Below are 25,332 nucleotides of genomic sequence, written 5' to 3'. Positions count from 1 at the left end.
CCTGGTTTGCGGTGTACGTGCTGATAGAGACTCATTAATTAATTGATTTCCTGATAGCCTCAGGGCTACCCATTTCTGCCGTCTGATTCAAATTACTATGGTGAAACAGTGCAATTTGCAGACAAAATAAATTCCACATGCTCACCTTCCAACGTTTCAACAGCAGAGAGAGAGACTGGAGCTTCAGCCAGCTCTCTAATTTATTGCAAGATGACATCACAAGACACATGCATTTGATAGGTTCACATTATACATTCCAGCTCCTTATTACACGCCCCCTGTGCTTAACAGGGAACCCCCATTGGCCAGTTCATATAGGGCCTCTCCATAGCACAAAACAGTTCTCGTTACAAGAGTTTCCTTCCAAAGTCACGAGACACAAATTCCTTCTGTGATCTGTAAAGACAGGATGAGGGGGGGAATGGTGACTTCCTCTCGAAAAACTCCATCTGTATTTCCACACAAACCTCAGAGTAAAGTGTCCAGGAATTAAACATAAAGGAGGGGCCGTAATTAGGAGTGAGGAGGGGGATGGAGATGCTTTTTGATTTTTATAGCTTTCTCTGTATGTCCATCCAAGTTGAAATATACTTTAAAAACATGTCTGACAAAACTTAGGAAAATAAGCAGTATTGATCATTCTCATACATACATACATACATACATACATACATATGCATATATAAAAAGAATATAAACCAAGAAACATTTAGTGGTTCTAATAAAAGAATAAGCTCAACTTATCAAATAGGAATTTTATCCAGATCTATCACAGTGCATTATTGCTACGTCACGGTCTGATGGGAACTACAGTTCCCATTAGGCTTAGCGGCGTTACGCATTCACAGAGCATTTTTTTTTAAACCGACGGATGAGAACGAGCAAAGTTCTCAAGAACACACACAGCCACACTCCGCCCCTACCGTCCCTAGTATACACCCCTTCCCACCCCCCGGCCTATACCAATTCATTCCTCCCCAGTCTACACACACATTCCCGCCTCCCCAGCCGACGAAGCCACGTTTTTTTTCAATGGGGGGCGGAATGAAGGCAGGGTTGTAAAGAGTTCTGCCAAAGAAAAATAATGCAAGGGAGGCGGAGCTACATCACCCTAGAGACGCCCACTTATGTCCTGCCTCCGTGCCTGTGAATGATAGAGAGCGTCTTCACGCAGGTCACGCAGGGCTTTAGTCATAGGGAGGGGGCGAGCACGTTCTTCTCCACCATGCAAAACGGCTCAAATGCTGATGGAAAGCAAGAAGAGGAGAGACAGGAAATGGCATTTTCAAAGCTGGATTACTATAATTTGGAGGGCAAATGGAAAAACGACGTAAGTGATATTTAAATGCTCTAGCTTACAGCAATCAATTTAGTTAATAAAAAAACTAACCTTTAGTGTTTCTTTAAAGGGGTTGTAAAGGTAAAAGTTTTTTTACCTTAAAGCGGGGGTTCACCCTAAAAAAAATTTTTTTTTTCCTAGCATGCCATCAAGCATACTAGCGCGAGCTACAGTATGCCTTTTTTATTTTTTTTTGGCGCCGTACTCACAGTTTAATCCCGTAGTGAAGTTTCAGACTCCCCACGGAGAATGGGCGTTCCTATGCAGAGGGAAGATGATTGACGGCCGGCTATGGCGCTTCACGCTTCCCGGAAATAGCCGAAATAGGACTTGGCTCTTCACGGCGCCTGCCATATAGCGCCGTGAAGAGCGAGACCTACTCTGGCTATTTTCGGGAAGCGTGACGCGCCATAGCCGGCCGTCAATCATCTTCCCTCTTCATAGGAACGCCCATTCCCCGCAGGGAGTCTGAAACTTCACTACGTGATTAAACTGTGAGTACGGCGCCAAAAAATAAATAAAGGCATACTGTAGCTCACACTAGTATGCTGCATTTCATGGTAGAATGTTGTTATTTAGGGTGAACCACCGCTTTAATGCATCCTATGCATTAAGGTAAAAAAACATCTGACAGCACCGCCCCCCCCCGAGCCCCCGTTTTACTTACCTCACTGTTCAAAAGTCCTGGGCGCGTGCTTGTCATCCTGTTCGGTTCCCAGCCTGGCCGTTGATTGGCTAGGCTGGGCAGATTGATAGCAGCGCAGCCATTGGCTGGCGCTGCTGTCAATCACAGCGGATGATGCGGCTCGCCGGGGGGCGGGGCCGAGTGATAAGTCGGCGGCTATGGTCACCGCTGTATCACGGGAGCGCGCTCGCAAAAGCTTTCCACCATGCGAGCTTGCTCGCATGAAGGTAGAAAGCTTTTGCAAGGAGGAGCCGAGACAGCCGCCGAGGGACCCCAGAAGACAGGATTCGGGGCCACTCTGTGCAAAACGAGCCACACAGTGGAGGTAAGTATAACATGTTTGTTATTTAAAAAAAAATATATTTCTGCCTTTAGTGTTCCTTTAAGAAATCACTCCCATTCACAGCTATTTCTTCAGAATAACAAAAGGTAGGGATTTTGGTAACACAACCTATCACATTGATATACAGTAATCTTTTTATATGAACTATAGACTGAAGGATTTATGAATAAACGGTTGTGGAACGAATCATCTGATTTTCCATTATTTCTTATGGGAAAATGTGCTTTGATATAAGAGTGCTATGGATTACAAGCATGTTTCTGGAACAAATTATGCTCGCAATCCAAGGTTTTATATATATATATATATATATATATATATATATATATATATATATATATATATATATATAAATAAAATTTAACTTGTAACTAGAAATATATTGATTTCCTTTTTTTTTTTTTTAAGGTAAAAATTGATTTGAGTTTTAATCATCCAGAACTAAAGAATCCTTTCACACTATATATCTGGGGGCAATACAATAGTTCTTAAATGAAGGTCTCGGTTCCTATTGATTTCTATTTTTTGAAAGTGTGATACTGACGCCACTTCTAGGAAGCAGTGAGAACCTTTATCTACTCAAATCTTTAGATACCTGATAGGTTCTCTTTTTTGCTAATGATACCTTAGCCATAAACAACTTCTTTTTGCAAACGTTTCAAATCAAATCATTTGCCGACTGCCTAACCAGGAAAATACATCATTACTTTGACATTTAATAACGGGGGTTAGGGCTGCAATTAGATGCCATAACCCCAGTAATACATTTTTCACACGTTAAAGTGGTGCTAAAGGTTCAGTCAAACATGTCATACTCGCCTCCACTGTGCAGTTTGTTTTGCACAGAGTGGCTCTCGTTGGCTCCTCCCCGCAAGAGCTAACCCCTTCTGGGAAGCTCTCTCCCGAGGGGGTTACCTTGCGGGTGCGCTCCCGTGTCATAAAACGGCCAAAAACGTGTCATAAAACGGCCAATTCATACACTCGGCGGCTATGGACGCTGAGTCCATAGCCGCCGAGTGTATGAATTGGCCGTTTTTAAAAAAAAAATTCATTTAACCACTTAAGGACCGCCACATGTACATATACGTCGGCAGAATGGCACGGACAGGCACATTGGCGTACCTGTACGTCCCTGCCTAGACGTGGGTCGGGGGTCCGATCGGGACCCCCCCCCCCCCGCTACATGCGGCGGTTCCCGTGGCTTCAGGAGCGATCCGGGATGAGGGGACGGCTGTTCGTTTTTGTCCGCCCCCTCCGGATCGCTCCCAGCCAATGTGAGCACTCCCCCGTGTGTCACTTCCTCCTCCTGTGTAAACACAGGAAGGGGGAAGTGATGTATTCTCTCCTCTCGGCGGTATTTTCAACCACCGCTGAGGACAGAATACATCACACAGTGAGTCTGCACAACACTACACTGACACACACTACACACAGGCACATTAACCCCCCCCCGATCACCCCCCTGTCACAGTGTCACTGAATGCAGTGATCATATATGTACTGATCACTGCATTTAGTGTCAGTGTGACAGGCAGTTAGTGTAATGCCGCATACACACCATCACTTTATGTGATGAAAAAAAACGACACTTTCTGTGAAGTCAAAAATGACGTTTTTGAAACTTCAATTTCGAAGTTGCCTACACACCATCGTTTTCTCACAATGATCTTGCAAAGCGAGGTTACGTTCCACCACGTTTTACCATTGAAGTAGCTTCATAAGTAGCTTCTGGGCATGCGTGGATGAAAAAACGTCTTAGAAAACGACGTTTTTTGCTACACACGGTCAATTTCTGTGGAGTAAAAAGTGCACTTTTGAAAAACGACACATAAAATTGAAGCATGCTTCAATTTTTTTTGGTCGTTTTTTACAAGACATAAAACGACGTTTTCCCCCACACACAGTCAATTAAAGTGACGTTTTTAAAAACGTCATTTTTTTTCATCACATAAAGTGATGGTGTGTACGCGGCATTAGGTTCAGGGTAGACCCCGTACCCCCCCTAATAAAGTTTTAACCCCTTGATCACCGCCCTAGTTAACCCTTTCACTCCCTATTGCCAGTGTCACTAAGCGATCATTTTTCTGTTCGCTGTATTAGTGTCGCTGTTCCCGCTAGGTAGCTAATTTTTTTTATTCCGATTTTTTTTTTACTAAAGACATGTGGCTGAATAAATTTTGGCCTAAATGTTTGACTAAAATTTAGTTTATTCAATTTTTCTTACAACAAAAAGTAAAAAATATTGATTTTTTTTCAAAAATGTCGCTCTATTTTTGTATATAGCACAAAAAATAAAAATCGCAGAGGTGATCAAATACCATCAAAAGAAAGCTCTATTTGTGGGAAGAAAAGGACGCAAATTTTGTTTGGGAGCCACGTCGCACGACCGTGCAATTGTCTGTTAAAGCGACGCAGTGCCGAATTGTAAAAACGCCTCTGGGCTTTTAGCAGCATATTGGTCCGGTCCTTAAGTGGTTAAAATGATCGTGTGTGGGCTTCAGAGCATTTTTCGGGTTCTGAAAAACAACTAAAAAAAATTTGAACATGCTCTATTTTTTAACAACGTTTTAAACAATGTTGTTTTTCGGGTTGTAAAAAATGATTGTGTGTGGGCTTTAACGACGTGAAAAACCCGCGCATGCTCAGAAGCAAGTTTTGAGACGGGAGTGCTCATTCTGGTAAAACTACCGTTCGTAATGGAGTAAGCACATTCATCACGCTGTAACAGCCAGAAAAGCGCAAATCGTCTTTTACTAACACAAAATCGGCAAAAGCAGTCCCAAGGGTGGCATCATCAGCATGGAACTTCTCCTTTATAGTGCCGTTGTCGCCGTTGTACGTCACCGCGCTTTGCTAGAGCATTTTTTTTTCACGATCGTGTGTGGGCAATGTAATTTTAATGATGAAGTTGGAAAAACTTTGTTTTTTCGAGAAGCTGAAAAACTTTGTTTTTTACAACCCGGAAAAATGATCGTGTGTACGCGGCATAATAATGTCACGGTCCCCAAAAAAGTGTCAAAAGTGTCAGTGTCCTATCTGTCCGCCGCAATGTCACAGTCCCACTAAAATTCGCTGATCACCGCCATTACTAGTAAAACAAAACAAATAAATAAAAATTACATAAAAATATCCCGTAATTTGTAGACGCGTTAACTTTTGTGCAAACCAATCAATATACGCTTATTGGGATTTTTTTAACCAAAATTATGCAGCAGAATACATATTGGCCTAATATGATGAAGAAATTTGATTTTTTTATTGGATGTGTTTTATAGCAGAAAGTAAAAAATATAGGGCTAGATTCAGAAAGAATTTACGTCGGCGTAAGTTCTAGGATGCGCCGGCGTATCCTTTTTCTTTATTCAGAAAGCAAGATACGCCGAAATTTGGCTAAGATACGACCGACGTAAGTCTCTTACGCCGTCGTATCTTAGCTGCATATTTATGCTGGCCGCTAGGTGGCGCTTCCCTAGATTTACGCGTCGAATATGGTAATGAGCTAGATACGCCGATTCACGAACGTAGTTGCGCCCGGCATATCTATATACGTCGTTTGCGTAAGGCGTAAAGTTACCCCTGCTATATGAGGCGCTGGCAATGTTAAGTATGGACGTCGGGACAGCGTCGAATTTTTCGTCGTTTGCATAAGTCGTAAGCGAATAGGGCTGTGTGTAACTTACGTACAGGTCGTAGGCAGTGTTTGGCGTATCTCTAGCCGACGTGGTTTTGACGCATGCGCACTGGGATACGTCCACGGACAGCGCATGCGCCGTGCGTTCGGCGCCTCATTTACATGGGGTCACGGATCATTATACTAAAACACGCCCACCTCCTTCCGATTTTGAATCAGGCGGGCTTACACCGGCCCATATACGCTACGCCGCCGTAACTAAAGGCGCAAGTTCTTTCTGAATACAGTACTCGCCTTTCTAAGTTACGGCGGCGTAGCGCATTTGAGATGCGCTACGCCTGCCTAAAGATACACAAATGTATCTGAATCTAGCCCATAGTTTTTTTCAAAACTGTCTGCCTTTTTTTATTTGTTCATAGCGCAAAAAAAAAAAAAAACCCACAGAGGTGATCAAATACCACCAAAAGAAAGCTCTATTTGTGGGGGGAAAAAGAAAGTAAATTTTAATTGGAAGCCTCGTCGCACGACCGCGAAATGGCCAGTTAAAGCGACGCAGTGCCGAATCGTAAAAAGTGGCCTGGTCATTTGGCAGCCAAATCCTCCGGGGCTGAAGTGGTTAAAATCATCCAGTGTACATGAGTCCTAAACCTGTGTGTTCTGATACTTTCTCTCCCATACAGTAACAGTGGCTAAAACCTTCATTGCTCCTGTTTGATAAACATTTTTCAAATCTCACCGGCGTTGTACTTTTGGAAATTAATTCTGAATATTGGCAGTAAAGATCTTACATTCCAGGTCATTAAATATTATGAGATGTCAGGGCGAAGCGGCTCGAACTGGAGAACAAGAAGCATAAATGCATTTCTACTTAATCATTTAGAATCGGTTTACGGTACTTGGTACATTTACTGTGTCATTATTAGCGTTAAATGAAAAAAATAAAAAATAAAAAGTAATGGAGTTTGCAAAACAAAAATAAAAAAAATAAAAAATAAACTGTCATATTGATACAAAAAAAAAGAAAGTAAAATAAGTAAATAATACAAAAAAAATCCGCCACATTTCCCAAATATCTGATTTTGTACATCGAATGCCCGTTACTTTTTTCCTCAGTCTGCCGTACTAAATAAATGTGACACTCGTAATGTTTCAGCAACCAAATTTTCTCTCTCCCCTTCTCCACCAAGCACCTTTTTAATGCAGTGGTAGAAGTGTAAATCACAGAAGTTATCAATTTATTGCCAGCACGCCGCCATATAAGGAATACTTTTATGGCCTTTTGAATATTCTATGAAATAGATATTTTCCTTTGCTGTAGCAAATCCATTCGAAGGCATGCATAGAATTTACTGTAGATGTTGGTTTAAAGGTTTATTGGTTTTTATTTAATAACATGGAGCCGAGGGTAGAGATAGGCTGTATTCCGTAGCAACCGGAATGTGACCTTCAAAGGATTGGCTGCTGAAGTGCAATGGATTAGTGCACATATCTGGTTCTTCTCACTGTTCAAGAATTTTAATGAAAAAATTGCTAATTATAATTGGATGGTGTGGCTTGGGGCAAAAAATAAATAAATCACAATTTAGGAATATTTTATATCTGGCTGAAATTCTTAAGAAGTAAAAAAAAAAAAAAAAATAAATAATGGTGGTGAACAAAGTAGGAGACAGGAATTTTTTTTCTCAGAGAATAGGTGCAGGAACCCTCCCTTCCCAAGTCATTCCTTGTCTCCGCTCCATACCCACCTCCGAGCACAGTTCCTTGTTTCCAGCCTATACCTACCTCCGAACACTGCCCCTTGTTTCCAGCCCATACCTACCTCCGAACACCGCCCCTTGTTTCCAGCCCATACCTACCTCTGAACACCGCCCCTTGTTTCCAGCCCATACCCACCTCCGAGCACTGCCCCTTGTTTCCATCCCATACCTACCTCCGAGCACCATACCTTGTTTCTAGCCCATACCCACCTCCGAGCACCGCCCCTTGTTTCCAGCCCATACCTACCTCCAAGCACCGCCCCTTGTTTCCAGCCCATACCCACCTCCGAGCACTGTCCCTTGTTTTCAGCCCATACCCACCTCTAAGCACTGCCCATTGTTTCCAGCCCATACCCACCTCCAAGCACCGTCTCTTATTTCCAGCCCACACCCACCTCCAAGCACCGCCCCTTGTTTTCAGCCCATACCCACCTCCAAGCACCGTCTCTTGTTTCCAGCCCATACCCACCTCCAAGCACTGTCCCTTGATTCCAGCCCATACTCACCTCCAAGCACCGTACCTTGTTTCCAGCCCATACCCACCTCCAAGCACCATCCCTTGTTTTCAGCCCACATCCACCTCCAAGCACTGTCCCTTGTTTCCAGCCCATATCCACCGCCAAGCACCGTTTCTTGTTTCCAGCCCATACCCACCTCCAAGCACCTTCCCTTGTTTCCAGCCCATACCCACCTCCAAGCACCGTCCCTTGTTTTCAGCCCACACCCACCTCCAAGCACCGTCCTTTGTTTCCAGCCCAAACCCACCTCCAAGAACTGTCCTTTATTTCCATCCCATACCCACCTCCAAGCACCGTCCCTTGTTTCCAGCCCACACCCACCTCCAAGCACTGTCCCTTGTTTGCAGCCTATACCCACCTCCAAGCTCGTCCCTTGTTTCTAGCCCATACCCACCTCCAAGCACCTTCCCTTATTTTCAGCCCATACCCACCTCCAAGCACCGTCCCTTGTTTCCAGCCCATGCCCACCTCCGAGCACCTGCCCTTGTTTTTAGCCCATACCCACCTCCAAACACCGTCCCTTGTTTCCAGCCCATACCCACCTCCGAGCACCGTACCTTGTTTCCAGCCCATACCCACTTCCAAGCATCGTCCCTTGTCTCTAGACCATACCTACCTCCGAGCACCACCCCTTGTTTCCAGCCCATACCCACCTCCAAGCACCGTCCCTTGTTTCCATACCTACCTTCGAGCACCGCCCCCGGTTTTTAGCCCATACCCACCTCCGAGCACCGCCCCTTGTTTCCAGCCCATACCCACCTCCGAGCACCGCCCCTTGTTTCCAGCCCATACCCACCTCCAAGCACCGCCCCTTGTTTCCAGCCCATACCCACCTCCGAACACCGCCCCTTGTTTCCAGCCCATACCCACCTCCGAGCACCGCACCATGTTTTCAGCCCATACCCACCTCTGAACACCGTCCCTTGTTTCCAGCCCATACCCACCTCCAAGCACCATCCCTTGTTTCCAGCTCATACGCACCTTCACCTTATCACATCATTTGGTTTGCCTCCCTGCATGCAATAAAAATATTGGAGGGACCCAAGTGTTTGATAAGTTCGGCTAACTGATGAAGATTTTCTGCTATAGAGGTTTCAGAAAGGCATAAGTCACAATTACAATTGGAGTCAGAATAGACCGTGCGCACACAACGCTATTTGGCTACTCCTGCTCTTACTAAACCATCTTCACTTACTCTTAAAACAATTCCCACCTTCTAATTAAACCATGTCCACTATCTTGTCACTCTGTGCCTTGGGGCTGGTTCCCACTATAGTACATGTTCCATGAATTGGTGTGATGCAGTTCCATTTATTCTGGATGGCGTCCCAATGCACCTTGCTGATGGATGTTCCTTGTAGTGTGCAGCACTAGTGCGAGTTGCGTTGCCAGAAATGATGCATGAACCATTTTTGGTACAGCAGTCCACCAGAATGAATGCCCATCGGCAAGGTGCAATGTGGTGCCATTTAGAATACTGCATCTCACCAAGTGCATGTAAAGTTTATTGCCCTAAAGCTTGCAGAACCAGCTCACTTTGTAGATCATGCATAATCCCTATTTCTACAGGGCGTGAGCTCTGTATATAAAGCATCCTGCTCTAAATAACACATCCTAGATATCATATTATGTTCTATAAATATGTAAAAAAAAAAAAGTTGGTGAGTAAAGGGGAGATGTTGGTATAAAAGGGCGCGTAATTCATGTGTGCTGAGCTTAGGGCAACATGAATGCCGAGCGCGGCCCCGGGTATACTGCAACAAGTTTTTGAGTATCAGATTTGTTTGAGCGTATGTTGCTTTTTAGAATTTATATTAGGTATTATGTATTTATGTATTCTTTTTCCATTTAATAATGAATTAAAATGCATGAATCGTGCTGCTTAGTTTTATTTTTATTCTGCGTGTGCATTATTCCAAATGACTAAAAGCTTGCATACTAAAGTGATACAGAATGTTTTAAAGTATCATAGGGTGTATTTTTTGTATTGTACTTATTAGCTTTTTTTATATATATATATATATATATATATATATATATATATATATATATATATATATATATATATATATATATATATATATATATATACAGTACAGTGGAACCTTGGTTAACAAGTAACGTGGTTAACGAGCGTTTTGAATAAAGAGCAACTATTTTTTTCAATTCTGGCTCGGTTTGCGAGTGTTGTCTTGCAAAACGAGCAGAATTCAAGCTAATGGGGTGTGCAATTCCCGCATTTGGGGCTCCAGTGTCACTCAAAACGGTTCGGCGCCATTCCGAGCCGTACTCAGAATCACGCGGAAATACTCCATTCCCAATCCTTTCCGAGGGTTTTCCGAGATCAGCCGAGCTGTCCCCGAGTATTTCTGAGGCTCTCCGGTGCCCCCCACCTCTGGCCACATGCGGTATTGCATGCCATAGACGTTAAGGCGGTACAAATTATCTTTGTTTCCATTGACTTCTATGGGCAAACTCGCTTTGATATGCGAGTGCTTTGGATTACAAGAATGCTCCTGGAACGGATTATCCTCGAAATCCAAGGTTCCACTGTATATATAAAGATAGATAGACACTGTAGATAGTTGTGTGTGTGTGTGTGGTGTATGTCAATACTAACAATGTATCACTCTTATTTCCCCCTTTTTGATCTGTTAAATCTACTGTACCATTTAGCATTTTCTTCATTTTCTTATATCCATAAGACATATAAATGTCCATTGATCCAGCCAGAAATCCAGTGAGGCCCCGAACGGTGTGATTTCTGCTTCTGCTGATTATCAGTTATTTTCCTTTCAGCTTCTGTGTGAACATCTAAATACCTCCACTTAAAGTTGAGTTCCACCCATTTTTTTATGTTTGTCTGTGCTGCATGCTCTAATCTCATAGTGTTCAGAATGGACAATTTTTATTTAATTTGTTGCTTGTAAATACCTTTATTTTGTAGTCCTTTATTACTTCCTCCTCCTTATTAGCCTAGGCTATTAAGTCACAAGGCTATTCGCAAGGGTTTCTGAGATAGGCATCATGTATCCCAGTAGTCCTTGCAATTAGCCTATTTGCATAGAGAAGGGGCAGCAACTACCTCTGACACTCCCGTTGCTATGGAAACCTGACTGAAACCTATTACATCGTTTGCGCAGCACTGATCATGTGTGAGATCTGCAAGGCTGAAATCCAGGAAGTCATACAGTCTGGCTTCATGATGCCCACACTTAAGATGGCCACAGTCTATTTCTAGATTATAAACTAACTAAATGCTCTAACAACCTAACAAAACAGACCTTAGTTTACAGACTAACTTTACTAGACTACATTAAGCTTGTGTATTTATATTTAAAAAGTGAAATTGTGAGTGGAACTCCCCTTTAAGTAATGGAGAAGAATAGAAGAGTACTGCTCTGTCGTTTTACCATAATTCATGCCGAAGAGCAGTGGTCTCCATGGGCCGAATGCATCCCTTTGCTTGCTATTATCTGTCCCTTGTGGCATTGTTCCACTCACTGATATGAAATACTATTCCTCCAAAAGATACAAGGCACTATTCATCCCACTGACACCAATGATGGGGCACTATTTATCCCACTGCTGCCAATGATGGGACACTACTCCACTGACACCAATGATGGGGCACTATTCCTCCCACTGACACCAATGATGGGACACCGTTCCATTGACACCAATGAAGGGACACTATTCCACTTATTCCTCCCACTGACACCAATAAATGGACACTATTCCTCCCACTGACACCAATGATGGGACACCGTTCCATTGACACCAATGAAGGGACACTATTCCACGTATTCCTCCCACTGACACCAATAAAGGGACAATATTCCTCCCACTGACACCAATGATGGGGCATTATTACTTACTTAGTAACCTATATTGAACCATTGAAAAAGGGAAGATCTGGACAGCCGCACTCCAATGAAAACTCCTTTATTGTGCAAAATAACAAAAGTACAAACCACAGCAGCGTACAGATTAAAAAACTGACATGTTTCACACTTTCAACAGTGCTTAGCTATAAATAAGCACTGTTGAGAATGTGAAATGCATCAGTTTTTATCCTGAACCCTGCTGTGGTTTGTACAAAGAAAGGTCCATAAAAACATGGATGAGCGAGTTTGGGGTGGAGGAACTTGACTGGCCTGCACAGAGTCTTGACCTCAACCCGAAAGAACACCTTTGGGATGAATTATAGCAGAGAATGCTAGCCAGGCCTTCTCATCCAAGATCAATGCCTGACCTCACAAATGCGCTTCTGAAAGAATGATCAAAAATTCCCATAGACACACTCCTAAACCTTGTGGACAGCCTTCCCAGAAGAGTTGAAGCTGTTATAGCTGCAAAGAGTGGGCCAACTCAATATTTAACCCTATGGACTAAGCCTGGAATGCCATTAACCACTTACCGATATACGTCGGCAGAATGGCACGGCTACGCAAAGAAACGTACCTGTACGTTGCTTTGAATTTGCCGCCGTGCGCCGCGTGCTCTGTGACTATGCCCATGGAACACATGGACTCGATGTCCGCCAGGTGCCCATGATCGTGTCACGGAGCTGCAGAACGTGGAAATGCCGTTGTAAAACAAGGTATTTTCCTGTCCGCCCAGTGACAGGAAAGTGATCTACTGCTCTCTGTGATCGGAAGCAGTGATCACTGTCGTGTCATTTGTAGCCCAGCCCCCCCACAGTTAGAATCACTCCCTAGGACACACTTAACCCCTTCATCGCCCCCTAGTGTTTAACCCCTTCCCTGCCGGTGTCATTCACACAGTAATCAGTGCATTTTTATAGCACTGATTGCAGTATAAATGACAATGGTCCCAAAATAGTGTCAAAAGTGTCCGATGTGTCCGCCATAATGTCGCAGTCATGATAGAAATCACTAATCGCCAACATTACTAATAAAATAGTAATAATAATATTAATAATAACATAAAACTATCCCGCATTTTGTAGACGCTATGGGCCAGATTCACATAGGTTAGCGGATCTTTAGATCCACATAACCTATGTGATTTAAGATCCGCCGCTGCAAGTTTTTGAGGCAAGTGGGTAATTCACAAAACACTTACCTCAAAACTTGCGGCGGCGTATCGTAAATCCCCCGGCGGAATTCAAATTCCGCGGCTAGGGGTAGTGTACTATTCAAATCAGGCGCGTCCCCGCGCCGATCGAATAGCGTCCGAAAATTTTCCCAGCGTGCATTGCTCCAAATGACGTCGCAAGGACGTCATTGGTTTCGACGTTTACGTAAATTACGTCCATCCGTATTCGCGATCGACTTACGCAAACAACGTAAAAAATTCAAATTTTGTCGCGGGAACGACGGCCATACTTAACATTGGCTGCGCCTCATAGAAGCAGGGGTAACTATACGCCGGGAAAACCCTTACGTCAACGGCGTAAAGTGACTGCGTCGGGCCCGCGTACGTTCGTGAATTGGCGTATCTCGCTGATTTACATATTCTCGGCGTAAATCAGCGAGAACGCCCCCAGCGGCCATTTTAAAATTGCAGTTAAGATCCGACGGTGTAACAAAGTTACACCTGTCGGATCTTAAGCATATCTATGCGTAACTGATTCTATGAATCAGTCGCATAGATACGACCGACGCAACTCTGAGATACGACGGTGTATCAGGAGATACACTGTCGTATCTCTATGTGAATCTGGCCCTCTAACTTTTGCGCCAACCAATCAATATACGCTTATTGCGTTTTTTTTACCAAAAATATGTAGAAGAATACATATCACCTAAACTAAGAAATAAATTAGTTTTTTATATATATTTTTTGGGGGATATTTATTATAGCAAAAAGTAAAAAATATTGCTTTTTTTTTTAATTTACACTTTTTTGTTTATAGCGCAAAAAAAAAAAAAACCGCAGGGGTGATCAAATACCACCAAAAGAAAGCTCCATTTGTGGGGAAAAAAAGGATGTAAATTTTGTTTGGGTGCCACGTATCACGACCGCGCAATTGTCACTTAAAGCAATGCAGTGCCGAATCGCAAAAAGTGCTCTGGTCAGGAAGGGGGTGAATTCTTCCGGTGGTGAAGTGGTTAAAGTTTGTGTAAAAGCAGTTGTCCCAATACTTTTGACAATATAGGGTATACTGTATGTGCAAATCATGGAATTACACTTTCCTACTGTATGCCCATAGCTGTCACATTATAAGCTGAAATATAAACACGTGGCTGTGGAGTTTAGCTGGTTAAAAAATATCAAAAGACATTCTGATAAACTTTCGAGAAGGTTCTCTTCTTGACTTTGTCTCCTGCAAATAATTACTAAACTTAATATTGTGTCAAAACTCTGGGCCAGATTCACAGAAAAAGTACGCCGGAGTATCTGCTGATACTCCGGCGTACTTTCAAATTTGCCGCGTCGTATCTTTATTTGTAATTCACAAACAAAGATACGACGACATTTGGCTAAGGCCCCATACACACGAGAGAATTTATCCGCGAATACGGTCCAGAGGACCGTTTCCGCGGATAAATCCTCTCGAGGATTTCGGCGGATTTTCATGCGATGGAGTGTACACACCATCGCATTGAAATCCGCGCCGAAATCCTCTGGCGATGACGTGTCCCGCCGTCGCCGCGATTATGACGCGGCGACGTGCGCGACGCTGTCATATAAGGAATTCCACGCATGCGTCGAATCATTACGACGCATGCGGGGGATCCCTTCGGACGGATGGATCCGATGAGTCTATACAGACCAGCGGATCCATCCGTTGGGATGGATTCCAGCAGATGGATTTGCTTGGCATGTCAGCAAATATTCGATCTGCTGGAATCCATCCCAGGGGAGAAATATCCGCGGAAACAGATCCGCTGGAGTGTACACACCATAGGATCTATCCGCTGAAACCCATCTGCTGGGATTTTTCAGCGGATGGATTCTATGGTGTGTACGGGGCCTAAGATCCGACATGCGTACGGCTTCATACGCCTTCGGATCTTAGGATGCAATACTTTGGCGCCCGCTGGGTGGAGTTCACGTTGTTTTCCGCATTGGGTATGCAAATTAGCTGTTTACGGCGATCCACGAAGGTACGTGCGTTCGTCACATTCTCTTACGTCGTCGCTAGTCGGTTTGCACTTGCTATTTAGGTGGTGTAATATTAGACAGCCCATGTTAAAGTATGGCCGTCTTTCCCGCGTCAAATTTTAATTTTTTTTTGGGTAAGACGTCCGGGAATACGAAAGGACGTAACGCACGTCGCCGTTCAAAAAACACGTCGGGGTGTCGTAATTTCGCGCAAAGCACGGCGGGAAATTTCCTAACGGAGCATGCGCAGAACGTTCGGCGCGGGAACGCGCCTAATTTAAATGGTACACGCCCCATTTGAATTAGGCGGGCTTGCGCCGGATGGCTTTACGCTACGCCGCCGCAAGTTTACAGGCAAGTGCTTTGTGAATCAAGCACTTACGCCGAAAACTTGCGGCGGAGTAACGTAAACGGGATACGTTACACCGCCGTAATTCTACATGAATCTGGCCCTCTATTTCTAACAACAATAGAAGTCTTGAACTTTTTATTTTTTTTTAGCCATTAGTACTTTTTTTTTTTTTGCTTGGAGTAGATTTTGTGCAGCCTGAAATTTTTTTACATTTATAATAATACTTATTAAAGTTCTTCCCTCATTGTGATGGAATCATAGGTTGATTAACAATTCTCTGAAACAAACGCAATCAGTTGTCTGTTCCATTCCTCCCCCATCATTAGCATCAGAATGTTCTACGCACATTATGCCTTTTCTGCAATTGAAGTGAACCGATGCTGGAATATTGCATAGGAAATAGAGGTAAACGTCGGATTCAAATAGAAATTCTCAGTCATTGCTGTAAGTCACAGGAGGGAACGACTGCCTCGTGTGGCGTTCGGCTAAAGAAGCAACTTGTAATGCAGTTAATCAGCTAATGTACATATCACCGCCAGGTTTTATGAAGTCATGGGGGCCCAAATGTCAGACCTGAGTAATCACGACGTGAAAAAAAAAAGAATATTCAGCTCCAGTTAAAGGTTAATCTTCCAGAAATGGAAATCTTCATTAGACGGCCACGTCAACACGTTGTCATTATTATTATTATTATGGTTTTAACTGTAAGAAATGGTCACCAGTGGGCCTAGGGGGAAAAAGTGTGGGAACAAGCCGACCTCAATGCTCTGTCTAATTGGGCGACTGAGTGGCAGATGAGGTTTAATGTTGATAAATGTAAAGTTATGCACTTAGGGAATAAGAATATGCATGCATCATACATGCTAGGGGGAGTACAACTGGGGGGATCTGTAATGGAGAAGGATCTGGGGGTTTTAGTTGATCATAAGCTCAATAATAGCATGCAATGCCAAGCTGTGGTTCCCAAAGCGAGCAAAGTCCTTTCTAGTATAAGAGAGGTATGGACTCCAGAGACAGAGATATAATTTTGCCCCTCTGTACAAATCATTAGTAAGACCTCATCTGGAATATGCAGTTCAGTTTTGGGCACCAGTTCTCAAAAAGGATATAGGAGAACTGGAGAAAGTGCAGAGAAGGGCAACCAAACTGATAATAGGCATGGAGGAGCTCAGCTATGAGGAAAGATTAGAGGAACTGAATTTATTCACTCTTGAGAAGAGGAGAATAAGGAGGAATATGATCCACATGTACAAATATATAAGAGGTCCATACAGTGTACTTGGTGTTGAGTTATTCACTTTACGGTCAACACTGAGGACAAGGGGGCACTCTTTACGTCTGGAGGAAAAGAGATTTCACCTCCAAATACGGAAAGGTTTCTTCACAGTAAGAGCTGTGAAAATGTGGAACAGACTCCCTCCAGAGGTGGTTCTGGCCAGCTCAGTAGATTGCTTTAAGAAAGGCCTGGATTCTTTCCTAAATGTACATAAAATAATTGAGTACTAAGATTTGTAGGTAAAGTTGATCCAGGGTAAATCCTGCTGGTTTTTTTTGCCTTCCTCTGGATCAGCTGTGGGTATGGAGTTGGGTGTATGGGATTGTACTGTGTTTTTTATTTTGTTTGTTTATTTTTTGTGGTTGAACTTGATGGACTTGTGTCTTTTTTCAACCTGACTAACTATGTAACTATGTAACTCCCACCCAAGATCCACTCCCCCACGGAAAAAAAAATGATACGCTCATATGTATAATTACTAAACCGCATGTTTTTTTATTTTTCGATACACTGTACCTTAGTAATCCTTTATGTTACTGGCCGCTTCATCGGGTAGTGTGCGGATATTCCGTCACTTCCTCGATGCTGCAATGTCTCCTGGGAGCTTTTGTCATTGTTCCCAGGAGACATTGCGGAGGTCTGCCGCGAGTTATCGCAGGATTTAGAAAGAAGCAAGTTCTTTCCAAATAACTCGTGGCAGACCTCCGCAATGTCTCCTGGGAACAATGACAAAAGCTCCCAGGAGACATTGCGGCATCGAGGAAGTGACGGAATACCCGCACACTACCCGTAGAATCCATATACAGGAAGCGGCCAGTAACATAAAGGATTACTAAGGTTCGCCTGCCCCTGACAGTGACTCGAGCTGAGCATCGCCGCTTAGTGAAGGATTGGCTCGGGCGGCTCGGCTGCTCTCGGCTGCTCTAGTCCTGCAAAGGGAACTGAGTTCCTGCTGTGAAAAAAGGGCAGGAACTCCGTTCCCACGTGTTCCCGCAGGACTTGAGCCCTGATTAGGCCCCTTTCACACTTGTGGACCGTATGTCTGCTTTTTCATCCATCCGTGTGCGGATGAAAAAGGGACATACATTGGTCCCTATGAGATCGCGGGTGTCTGTGGATGAACATCCGCTGACACCCGATCTCGCCCGCCTCCGCATTCCTCCGATTCTGCAGACGGAGGAAAACCCTATTTTTTCTTCCGTCTGCGGATCGGATCGGATGAACACGGATAGATGGTCCGTGTTCATCATATCTCCCCATAGGGGAGAGCGGAGAAAAGACAGGGCGGTCCCTGCACAGTGTGCGGGGACCGCAATTGTATTCCGCCGACTCAGCGGGGATCAACGGAGCGATCCCCGCTGAGCAAGCGGAGGTTCACTGGGCGGATCTTTACTGATCTGCCCGTGTGAAAGGGCCCTTAACCAGAATTTTTTCTTTTAACCGCTTGCCAACTGCCTCGCGTACATATACGTCGGCAGAATGGCTCGTGTGGGCAAAGCAACGTACCGGTACATTGCTTTGAAAATCCCGCCGTGCGGGAGCTCCGTGACCGTGAACCACGCTATCCCGTGAACTTCCTGGGATAGCAGTGCCATCAATCCTAGGAGTCAGTGGGCATCTTCCGCTGCTAGCATTGCGTTATTTCAAAAACGGAAATGATGCGATGCTAGGCGGAGGTAGGTACCATTTTTGAATGGGAAACTCAGCCTTTTGTTTGTATTTATATACTCGGTGACAGTGAAGGTATCGGTAGAGACTGGAAGCGGTGGAAACATCGCTAAACAGTAGACATGTGCACTGTTTTTTTTTTCAATCGACTGATTTGAATTCTGTGTGAAGAAATAGCTGGTTGATAGGCAGCGGGCCCGGAAGACAGCCGCCCGCGTCCTTAACCTCCTTAGCTGTATTCCTGAGTCTGGCTCGGGGTAAGATTTCAATACCAAAAGCGGTATTCCCGAGCCAGACTCGGGGCCGCCTCGCAGCATTCACAGGCACAAGTTACCTTGTCCCTGGATCCTGCGATGCATCCCCGCTGTGTGATCGAGCGGCATCCTTGCTCGATTTACACAGTGCCTGTGTGCCGCCGATCTCCGTTCCCTGCAATGTTACGATGCACGGGGGAGGAGAATGGCGCCAAATTCTAAAAAGTAAAATATCACATTACATACAGTATACTGTAATCTTAGGCCCCGTACACACGAGAGGATATCCGCTGGAAACGGTCTGCTGGACCGTTTCCAGCGGATAAATCCTCTGGCGGATTTGGATCTGATGGCTGTACACACCATCAGATCGAAATCCGCGCGGAATACATCCGCGGTGATGTGTCGCGCCATCGCGGTGACAATGACGCGGCGACGTGCGTGACGCTGGAAGGTAAATACTTCCACGCATGCGTCGAATCATTACGACGCATGCGAGGGAGGGGAGCGGACGGACTAATCCGGTGAGTCTGTACAGACGACCGGATCAGTCCGCTGGACTGGATTCCAGCGGATAGATTTTGTAGCATGCTACAAAAATTTTATCCGCTGGGAATCCGTCGGCTGGATTTTTATCCGGTCGTCTGTACGAGGCCTTACAGATTACAGTACTGTATGTAAAAAATACATAGTGGTCCCTAGTGGTCTGCCCAGTGTCCTACATGCACTTTTATAAAATAAAAACTGTTCTTTCTGCCTGCAAACTGGAGATTGTCCATAGCAACCAAAAGTGATTTTAGAGCAGCTAGAAAACAGCTAGAAAACAGTGATAATAAATTATAATCACTTGCAGAATTGTGCGATAGCGATTTGTGGGGAAATTCGTCATAAAAAAATAAAAATAATGACAGCGACAATTCTGCAACTGAGCAAATTTCAGTGATTTTGATTTGATTACATTATTGAATAATTTTTATTATAATTCCATTATTATTTGTTATAATTATTTATAGTTATTTATTATATTATAATTTATGATTTTGTGTTTCAAACTTTATCATACCCTATGTCTACTAGACTCTTGTTTTGGACAGATTTAAGTGAATTATTCCTAAGAATTACAGGCCTACAATATAAAGAGCCAAATTTCCATGAAAAATAATTGTACCGCTTTTGGTACATAATTCCAGACATAATCATACCGCCAGGGAGGTTATCATGAGTCATCATCTGTCTGCGGGTTTCCCCACTGACAGATGAATATAAAGATAAAGAATGCCGGCATTGTCTGGCAATAAAAAAATGTAAAACAAAAATGGGGGGGTCGGGAAGAGGCCCTTGTCCCTATCAACATGGGGATAAGGTGCTTTGGGGTGGGGGGCGCAGAGTCCCCTGCCCCAAAGCACCCACACCCCATGTTGACGGCATGTGGCCTGGTATGGTTCAGGAGGGGGGGCGCTTGCTTGTCCTCCCCTTCTTGACCTGCCAGGCTACATGCTCGGATAAGGGTCTGGTATGGATTTTAGGGGGAACCCCATACCATTTTTTTTTGTCATGGGGTTCCCCTTAAAATCCACGCCAGACCCGAAAGGCCTGGTATGAACTGGGGAGGGGACCATACATAATTTTTTGGTTGCTGGGCAATGCCAGCATTCTTTATCTTTATATTTATCTGTCAGTGGGGAAGCCCGCTGATAGATGATGGCTCGTGGTTGTTAAAGCGGTGTTCCACCCAAAAAACACATGCAGCTGCTGGCTTTTAATAAATGGACACTTACCTGTCCTGGAGTCCAGCGATGTCGGAGCGCAGCTGATGTTTCCATCAGCTGTCGGGTGCTGCTGCCACCATTGCAGGTAAGGGTACCTGGCAGTGTAGACTTTTCGGCTTTACTCCGGGAACCCTACTGCGCATGTGTGAGGCCCACTCCTCTCTCCTACTGGCCCGGCGGCCAGGGAAGGGAGCCCTGTGCTGACTTCACGGGTCGTGGCTCAGACTCCCGGAAGTGGGAAAGAATACCTGTCAATGACAGGTATACCGTCCCCCTCCCTTTTGGAAGGTGCCAATTGTGGCACCGGAGAGGGGGGCAATCCGATGAGTGGAAGTTTCACTTTTGGGTAGAACTTTGCTTTAAGAACGTGGGTGGCAGGCTTCCCAGTCCACGGCTTAACAACCAGCAATTTCTTCACACAGAACTAATTATAATAGAAATTATCCAAATGTTTTGTGTTCTTTAGGATTTTAGAATTTCTGATTTTCGTTCTTTCGAATTTTCAGATTTTCGTTCTTTCGTATTTTTTTCTTCCAAATTACGGATTTTAGAATTTTCAGATTTTCAAATTTTGGATTTTTGTTCTCGAATTGTAGTTCTTTTTAAAAAAATTGGGGAAAAATTCATGAAATATCTTAGGTTAACTTGGATGTTTCCGAATGAACAAATATGCCAAATTTTGATGAAAAACAAATTCAGAATGAAGCAAATAGCACGTGCCTACTAAACATAAGTGGTTTGATTGCACTGCAGGAACTTCCTCCAACGCTGCCATTGCTACTGCAACCTGCTATGCACATAGTGGGCCATGATTCGTTCATTGCACATGCTCGAGATCAGGAAGTGCATGCTGGGTAGCCAGCTGCACCTCAGTTATAAACTGTTATAAAAGTGCATAGTCAGCTTTCATTTTTTTTATTACTTACTTGTATTCTCTCCCTGTCAGAGCAGAAGTGTCTGGCTGAAAGGCCATCTTATCTCTTGCCCAAGCCTAATGATGATTGAGCTCAATGATGACACCCAAACGACTGTTAGGCAACAAAAGTGTTGTCAGGATTACATGAAAAAAAATGAAATGCTTTGTTTATTTACAGCTTCACACTTTATCAGCTTCCCAAATAGATTGTCAGTTATTATCATTAAGCTCAAGCAGGAGGTTGGTCAGCCCTAAGGGGGGACAGTGAACAAGCACTTCTATTATCTCAGGGAGTGAATGCAATTAAATAAAAGCACGCTCAGCTATTCCTGGGATATGGGGTGGCACTATTATAACACATTATAGATACATGCTGGACAAATATAGAAAAAAACTAAAAAATTAAAGCAGCTCTCTATTCAGTATTATTATTATTATTATTATTATTATTATTATTATTATTATTATATAGGATTTATATATCGCCAACAGTTTGTGCAGTGCTTTACAACATTAAGGCAGACAGTACAGGTACAATACAATTCAATACAGGAGTAATTAGAGGGCCCTACTTATTAGAGCTTACAATCTAGGAGGGGGGGGGGGGTCAAGTGATACAAAATGTAATAACTGTGGGGGATGAGCCGATGAAGAAAATTAGCTGTTAGGTAGAGGTAAGGATAGGATTCTCTAAAGAGAAAGGTTTTCAGGGATCGCCTAAAAGTGGATAGATTTGGAGACAGTTGGACAGATTGGGGTAGAGAATTCCAAAGGGTGGGAGAGACTTGGGAGAAGTTTTGGAGGTGAGCATAGGAGGAGGTGACAAGGGAGCTAGAGAGCAGGAGGTCTTGGGAGGAACGAAGAGAACAATTTGGTTGGTATTTTGAGACTAAGCTAGTGATGTAGCTGGGGGCAGAGTTGTGGATGGCTTTGTAAGTTATTGTTAGTATTATGAATTTAATTTGTTGGTAGAGTGGCAGCCAATGAAAGAATTGGGGTAGTAGACGCTGAGAGGTTTGTAAGGTGGATGAACCTGGCAGCAGCATTCATGATGGACTGAATAGGGGATAGCCTATGTAAAGGTAAGCCAATGAGGAGGGAGTTTCGGTAGTCAAAGCGAGAGATGAGGGACGTATCTTGGAGATGTTGCAGTGGTTGAGGTGCCAAGCTTTGGAAAGTGATTGGATGGGGGGCCAAAAGGACAGTTCAGTGTCCAGGATAACACCTAGAATCCTTGCATGCAGGGACGGGTTGATGGTTGTGCCATCGCTCTTGACAGAGAAGTCAGGGGAAGAGGCACATGGGGGAGGATATATTATGAGCTTGGTTTTGGATAGATTGAGTTTGAGGAAGTGGTGTGACATCCAGACAGATATGTCTGTTAGTAAGTTAGTGATGCATAGGGAGACTGGTGGCGTGAGCTGAGGGGTGGAACTATTATTACATCATTGAATGTGATTGGTCACAGTGATCACATGGTTCCCGGGGCTGGCCCGGTACAACCAACAGTCTTCTGCTGCATCCGATGGATACAGCGGGTAACAGATAATGCCGCCTGCAGGACATCATATGATGTCCACTCAGGATAGGAGCGCTGTCATTTTACAATAGGCTGGGCGGGAAGTTGATAAAAAGCAGTTCTGGCCATTTTCCGGGTGAACAGACATTTTTAAACAAATAACATGGGGTGCTGGGCACTACCCAGGGGGACATGTACCAAAGCAAAAAAAATTATAAAAAATTAAGATTCCTTTGGCAGTGAGCAGCAATTTTAGTTATCGTTAAAGGGAAATCTTAAGGATGCAAAACTCTATTCGATAACAAGCACAGGGAATGCCCTGGCCCTGTTTTTGAAGTGGCACATCTGTGTGATGTATACAAACTACTACAATACTACTACAATACTGACAAGTTGAAAAAGGGGCAAGTGAGCGTGTCCCCCCCCCCTCCTCCCCTGACAAACCTTACCAGGCCAAATGACCACAACAGAGGGAACCCCCTAGCAAAGCACCTTGCCCCTGTGTTGACGAGTACAATAGCCTCTTCCCCACAACCATGGCCTGGTTGTGGGGATCTATGAGTGGAGGGCGTATCTTCCTTAGCCATCATTTCCATGCCCAATATCCTAAACCAAGTGCCCAGGGGCCAGATGTGGCTCTTTGATTGCCTTTATCCGGCCTTGGGCATTGTTCCTCTCACTGATGTGAAACACTATTCCTCCCACTGACACCAACTATGGAGCACAATACTTTTTACTGAACCAGTGATAGGGCACTATTCTTCCTACTGGCACCAAAGATGGGGTACTATTCCTTTCCTTTCACTGAAACCAATGATAGAGCACTATGTGTCCCACTAACACAAATGATGGGGCACTATTTCTTCCACTGACACCTATGATGGGGCACTATTCCTTCCACTTAAACAAATGATGGGGTACTATTCCTCCCACTGATACCAATGATGGAGTACTATTCCTCCTACTGACACCAACATCCACCCCCCTTAAAGTCTAAAGGACAATAAACTGGCCCTTTGTCTATAACATTTGGAGGCCCCTGCCCTAAATGTTCAGTACTCGAACGTGTTCAAATAGCAAGTGTTCAGTCCGAACGTGCTCAGCTCATCACTTATAGACATATATTATTGGTAGAGTTGAGCGAACCCAAACTGTAAAGTTCCAATAATTGCTGAAAGTTCGGGTCCGGGTTCGGATTTCGGGAAAAAAAATGCGCGGAGGTCCCCCCAAATTCAATAACCAGACCCTTTAGGTCTGGTATGGATATTAAGGGGAACCCCGTCGTCAATTTTAGACAAAAAATTTAAGGGGGACGAGGTCCCGTGATGCGTGGCCCGCCTCCCCTAGAAAAGAAACGTCAAAGCATCGGCGCGTCATTCGATGAGTTGTGCTCTGAATGGATGGATGTTCTCATCGCTGGACCAATCGTCCGTCGCTGGAGAGATCACCCGGCGCTGGATAGAGACAACGTTGGAGCAGGGAGCAGCATCGATCTTCTATTTTCACCGCTGGATTTTTATTTGGTTTAATTAATAAAGTAATTTGTTCTACGGTGTGTGTGTGTTTTTTTTCTGAAAACTACTATTTACACTTCCTTCGTGAAATGGTAGGGGTACAGTGTACCCCATTACCATTTCACACAGGGGGGGCCAGGATCTGGGGGTCCCCTTTGTTAAAGGGGTCTTCCAGATTCTGATAAGCCCCCTGCCCGCATACCCCCACAACCACCGGGCAAGGGTTGTGGGGATGAGACCCTTGTCCCCATCAACGTGGGAACAAGGTGCTTTGGGGGGCACCCCAAAGCACCCTCCCAATGTTGAGGGCATGTGGCCTGGTGCGGTTCAGGAGGGGGGGGCGCACTCTGTCCCCCCCTCTTTTCTGCGGCTGGCCAGGTCAACATGCTCGGATAAGGGGTCTGTGGTGGATTTTAGGGGGAACTCCACGCAATTTTTTTTTAAATTTGGGGTGGAGTTCCCCTTAAAATCCACACTAGACCTGAAGGGTCTGGTTATGGATATTTAGGGGGAACCCCACGTCATTTTTTGTTTAAAATTGACGGTGGGGTTCCCCTTAATATCTATACCAGACCTAAAGGGTCTGGTTATTGAATTTGGGGGGACCTCCGGGCATTTTTTTTTTTACTAAAAGTCCGTGTCCCATTGACTTCAATGGGGTTCGGAGTTCGGGTTCGGGTCCGAACCCGAACATCCAGGTGTCCGCTCAACTCTAAT

This window comes from Rana temporaria, chromosome 1 (genome assembly GCF_905171775.1).
Source record: "Rana temporaria chromosome 1, aRanTem1.1, whole genome shotgun sequence".
Classification (NCBI taxonomy): domain Eukaryota; kingdom Metazoa; phylum Chordata; class Amphibia; order Anura; family Ranidae; genus Rana; species Rana temporaria.
This window is presented reverse-complemented; position numbering follows the sequence as displayed.